A 6,581-nucleotide genomic window follows, 5' to 3' on the forward strand; every position below is an offset into this window, starting at 1 on the left:
CCCTTCCACGGAGCGTGAGTCGGTCTACGGACCGTACTGGATGCTCGTGGTTTGGAATTGATGGAGTTGATTTGGAGGCCACTTGTACGATTCTAAGTATGAACTAATGACTCCCTTCCACGGGGCGTGAGTCCAACCTGTTTTGGACAGCTTCTACATTCTTTTTGGTTCCAAGTTTTGGGGTCCTCCTCAAGGACCCCTTGGTTGATCCTTGGGGAGTCGTACCCGGACGTTTGGACCCTAAACATGAAATCTTAACTTTTTAAACCTTTTTATTCAAACTTTAGTCCACCTACGACACTCTATAGTCAATTCACAAGACCTAGCACCTCACTAGTTCAATGCACTAGTTTCCGAACGTCATAGTCGTTCCTTGACGTTTGTGCACAAACATTTTCTTACCAATTTAGCTACATTTAATTAGGTCTTAAAACATCATTTCTACTCGCATTAAGTCATTAGTCATCATTTAGGCTCTAGGTTAGGTCGTCAGATTTCCGGAGTGTTACATACACCCATTTGCCGCATGAAGGCCAGCGTACGCCTTACCCCACTCAGTCTCTCAAGCTGAGTGTTAGGATATGGCACTAGGGCTCACCCTCTCGGGCTGAACCTCATGTCGACCCACTCCTTAGGCTATCAGTCTAGTGGTCTTGGTTTCGCGACCTCCTTCTCGGGGAAGCCGAAAATACATGGGTGGCTTTGTATTTGCAACTACAAACCCTTTTGGTTAAACCACAACCACTAGGTGAAATCACAATTAAACTACATCTAACCTATCAGCAAGCAAGACCCAACAACAATATCAACACATATTTGCTAAATCACACCCCAAGAATGGGGGTTTTTAGCCACACATCAAGAAATAACAAAATACACCTAAAATGATACTAAAATCTAATGGGTATAAGAAATTAAACCTTGATTTAAGAAAAGGAAGAAGAATGGAGAAGACCCACTTCCAACATGGGGAAAATGAAATCCTTCTCTCTTCAAGTCTCCCACAAAAGCCTCTCCAAACTTGAGAGAAAAAATATCTAAAAAGTGCTATTCTATTGTGAAAATTATAATAATGGTTCTGAACTTATAAAATTAATAATAAGTTTAGTATTTATAGCCATCAGAAATTAGTGCTGGCGGATAGCTTGGCGAAATTAGTTGAGTTCGCCGAGTGACTCGGTGACTCGCCCATCTTCTATCTCATCGCCGTTTAGTGCTTGCCTTCAGCGTCTTCACGTTCTGAACGATTGGGCGGATAGTACTGCTTCACGGAACTATTCGGTGAAACGCCGACTGCTCCTTTCATCGCCTTCTTGATCCTCTTCCTTCAGGGCTTCACGTACTGGAAAAAGGGACGGAGTCTGTCCTTTCGCCGACTGCTCCTTTCATCGCCTTTTGATCCTTCTTCTTCAGGGCTTCGCGCATTGGAACAAAGGGTGGAGTGAATCCCTTCGGCGAATTGCCAAGTGTGCTTGGCGATGCTCGGGTTTCAGCTTCTTCGTTCTTTTCAGCCCTTTTGTTCTTTTTTGCAACTAAGTGTCCATGCTTTCACTAAAACATTAAATACCTTAAACTTAAGAGTTTTCATCAGATATTTAGACAAAATAAGCATTCGAGGACACTATTCTTATCAAAATAAAGCCCTGAATGAGTCCAATTTGTGGACTCATCAACACCCCAACTTAAACTTTTGCTTGTCCTTCAAGCAAACTCAAGTTCAGTCGTTCAAAAAGGGTGTCTCAAACAGTGCTACACAAGACTGAATCATGAACATACACAACAAGATTCAAATTACTTATGCAAATATCAACTGTGTACTTAAAGATTCAAGTTGTGACACGTCATTACCAGAGATTCTCATGCTCGCAATACTTGCTACCTGTGCAAGTTCAAGCTCGACAAAAGTATCTAAATGCCCTCACATGAAGAATGATTCCATATTCACACATAGAGGTTAATCAATTCAAGATCAGGAATCAGATGCAACGCTCACACTCAAAAAGAGGAACACAATGCATGCATTCACCCATAGGGTTGCCCTTATTTTCTAATCGACTTTTGATTCGGCTTACTCAAGAGCAAAAAGGTGTTTTTAAGGCTTGTAATGGGGCTGAGTGCAAAGGTATGGTCATTTAGGCTCAGTGACTCTTTCCTCGTGAGATGTGGTATTCTCAAGGCATTCCCTTCTCCTCCTTTATCAATTCTTTTTGTCATGCTTCTAAGTCACCTTTATTCACCTTCATGGATTGCTTGGGACCCGATTTCCTTCGTAATTTATTGCTTTTTTTTAATCGAAGGGGTTCCATTTACATGCAATATCATGGGTTAAGGGGGACTTCTTTTGCACTTTTTGACTTCTCCGTTTCCTTTTCACCACACCCCCAATTTAGGATTTTGGCCTAATATGGCTATTCGTTAAAGAACAAATCAAGAGGATTATAGGTAGAGGGTCATGTAATGTCTAGGGTTCATCAAGGTTCTTCCAAAGAAAGGTAACGCTCAAAGGGTGTTCAAAAGAGTTTCACACGCTCACCGGTAGGCCATAAAAGAAGTATATGTCAAATTTTGGCTCACACTCTTTAAATTTCCTAAGATCATCTCAAGAGGACACCTTTCTAAATCAATCAGTCTAAAAGGGAAAATTCTAGGTTTATTCATGCAAGTTCAAACCAAGCTAATCACACTAGGCATCGACACTTAAGTCAAACAAGACTACACACATTCACTAGTGTGCAACGATCATGACAAGAAAATCAATTCGATAAATGGCTAATCACAATGAGATGCAAAGAGTTCAGATATTGTCTATGAAACTTCATTTGACCTCATCATAGCCATACATTCATGTTCGTTGAATTGAGAGCACTATACAAGTCATCGGTATTGATCAAAACCGAGACTTAAATTTTTGCAAAAGAACAACCACATTCAACTCACGAGGGGTGGCAAAAATGTGCGTAAAATTTAAATTTTTATGGAAGGGTCAAAATCATTTTGCAATTAAAAGTAAACAGAGCCATGAGCTCAAATATCCACAGAAAAGCAGTTATTAACACAATTATAAACAGACAACCCAAATATATTCGAAACACGAATCATAAATAGCACACAAAAGTGTGGACCTCACCCCACCACAAATAAAAAGCAATTTGTCCTCCAATGAAGGTACTACGGAAATTGAGAGGCAAAATAAAGAAAGAGAAGACATAATGATCCTAGTTATGTAGTTTGCTCGCTCTGACAAGGCATCAATACAACGTTTTTTTTTGTTTGGCGATATTAGGTCTAATCGCCGAATATCTTGGTGATTCACTGAGTGAGCACTCGACTCGCCGAGTTTTACAGAATCTACAGTCATTGTGAAGATCCAAACGGCGGTTTTCATAGAGATCACCAAAATTTTTGGTGAATCGTATATAATCTCCAAATCTCGCCAGGTTTAACAGACTTTAGTGTTTACGATTTTCTTAGTCAAACGAAGGATAAGGTCGGATTTGCCGACCCCTTCAGTGACTCGCTGGCAGGATTTATTGTTTGCCATCCTTCATTCATTTTAGTACGTTTACCTGCACAAACAACATACCATTTTATTAACGGGGAATAAGTACTGACAATAATAAAAGTAAAGCAATTAAAGGGATTTTGGGTTGCCTCCCAAACAACGCCTTAGTTAACGTCGCGGCACGACACAACAACGCCTTCATGCGTCTTCCAAATATACCACTTCAACCAACGAAATCCCTTAACAATCTCCCAGATACAATTTCAGATGTTGACCGTTCACTATAAATGGAGGTCCTTCCTGATCTTTAACTTCTATGGCACCATTGATGAACACTCGCGTTACTCAAAATGGTCCAAACCATTTAGATTTTATCTTTCTAGGGAAGAGTCTAAGTCACGAGTTGTATAGCAAAACCCAATCTTCTACCTTGAAGTCTCGCTTGAGTATCCGAGCATCAAGCCATTTCTTCATCTTCTCTTTATAGATGGTTGAACTTTTATATAATCTGAGTCTAAATTCATCCAGTTCGTTCAACTGCTCTGTTCTCTCCCTTGATTTTTTTTACCAATCCAAATTTAAAGCTTTCAATCCCCATAATGCTTTGTGTTCGAACTCAATGGGTAGATGACAAGCCTTATGTAACAACCCTCAAAATGGAGTAGGATAAACTAAAGCCTCACATGGGTTTTATGTATTAATAACTTGTTAAAATAATGAAGAATAACCTTTTTAGTCAGTTTTAAAGAGTTTGGAAATCAAACGTCAAGGGACGACCAAGACGTTCGGAAACTAGTCTTTTACGTGTTGGTGTGTTCTAGTATGTTGTTCATGTTTGTATGTGTTGTTTTGGAGTCTAAAATCAGTAGAGGTGACCCTAGTGCCTTAATAAATGTTTTAGGGTCAAAACGTTCGGGTACGACTCCCCGGGACCACCCTAAGGGTCCCCGAGAAGGACCCCGGCCCTTGCCCAAACAAGCTGCCAAGGCAGCTTGAAGTTGCTCATGGAGGGAGCATGTCTGCATCGCGAACTAGCTCCACCAAGGACCAAAAGTTTGGTCCACATCGCGAACGTATCGCGGAATCTACTGTCTCGAAATTTAATTTATGAAAACTTGTGGGAACAACTCCGCGTCACGAATTTGTTTCCCGATGAAATCTGCGATAATAAAACTCATGTTTGACTTGTTTAAAAGGTCCAACTAAGTGATGGGTAGTTTGGGTACTTTGGGGAATTATTATAAACGGTTATTCTACCTATTTTAGGGTATTTTAAGTTGGTTAAAACTCCAAAACCTAGAATTAGACCCCATTCTTCAAATTTACCCTTCCCTCTCAAGAGTAGATTCTCTCAAAAATTCCATTGAAGACATTGCTTCTCTCTCTAGAACTCCATGGAAGACATTGATGAAGCTTCAAGATAGGGGAACGGTTCCTATTGATTTCTCCTTCAAATTCCTAGGAAATTAATCATAAAGGTATGGGGATTTTATCTTTGATTCTCCTTTCAATCAAAGAGCCAAATCAAAGTGATTTCAATGTTTTTCAAAAACACAAAAAATCCAATTTCAATTCTAAGCTTGGGTTCTTGCATGAAAGTATTTCAAATGATGATTTATGTTAATATTGATGGTTTTAAGATAAAAAGCTCCATGAACCCTTGCATATCTTGAAATCCTAATTTTTGGGTCTAAAGTGGGTCTATTGATTATGAGCTAATAATGTGATATTAATGTGTAGATTGTTATGGGCTATTGATTTATGTATTGTTCTATATTGAATTATGAGGAATTGATGGTCAATTGTGTTATATTGGATGTTGGCCTTGAATGGGCAATTGTGACCTAAAGCTTATGATGATTATGAAGTTGTTAATAGATTATTGATTCTAGTATTGTGTGTATATATATATATATATATTTATATATGTAGTAGATGTTAGAATTGTGAGGTTTGATCCCTTTGAAAGTGGGGAGGTATTTACTTTATAAGCATGTTATGATCATGGCCTTGTAGGCAAAGTTGGATGATTGTTGTTTTGAGTAATGTTGATTATGTGAAGGTAATGTGACATGATGTGAATTTGTGTATGGTATAAGAGCATGAAAGGCGACCTTGTGTAGATTCAATGCTAGCATGATGTTTAAAGTGTGTTAATGATGAAGAGTATAATTTGAATGATAATGTTAGGTATAAGGTGTGGTCTACATGATTGATTATGTTAAGTACTATTGTGGAATGACCCCAACCTATATGACTCCTATATGAAGGTGTGATCATATACATGTTAGGAGCACCTATTCAATGTTTAATGTGTCCTTGTCTCCTATGATTAAGTGTGGGTGTGTGGTATAGAATCCCTAAATGCTTTATATGTGAATTGCTCATGATTTGGGGACTTTGTGAATGTGTTGTGATCCCTTGAAGGGAAGTGCACTCAATATCAATGTTGTTGCTATTATGTCACTATGAGGACCAATATGCGCACACACACACTCTACATGTATAGCTATGAATATGATGTGTTATGGTATCTATTGAAAGGTTAACTCTTATATGCACCCTTACATTTTATTATGCATGCAAAGTGTATGATTAGCAAGGTATGAATATGTGTTGCATAAAGGTGTTTATGTGAAAGTCTTTCTCACATATGTACACACATATACATGAATGAATGAATAAGTTTTATGATAATCTAGTGAAAGTGAGTCTCTTGAAAGGTTTTCCTCAATTGTACTCTAAAGTAGACTATGTTCTGAAATATGGTATGACTATGTGAAAGGTCATTCTCACATAATGTAGGTTCTATGATGAATTTTCATTCTCATCTTAGAAACCTTTGAGCTATATGATATGAGGAATTAAGTCCCTAAAAGCCTATTTTTATGAACTAATGTTAAATAAAGGCTTAAAGATGTTTAAAGGGGGAGTCGGAGCTTAGTACCGAGTGAACATGAAAAATGAGAGTAAGGGCTTCACGTTTAGCAAGTCCGATTTCCCAAAAGAGAACCTTCATGTTTAGCAAGTCCGCGTTCCCAACATAGATGTTGTCTCATGAGATGGAAACATCCACGCC

Source organism: Solanum tuberosum, unplaced genomic scaffold (assembly GCF_000226075.1).
Source record: "Solanum tuberosum cultivar DM 1-3 516 R44 unplaced genomic scaffold, SolTub_3.0 scf00655, whole genome shotgun sequence".
Lineage (NCBI taxonomy): Eukaryota > Viridiplantae > Streptophyta > Magnoliopsida > Solanales > Solanaceae > Solanum > Solanum tuberosum.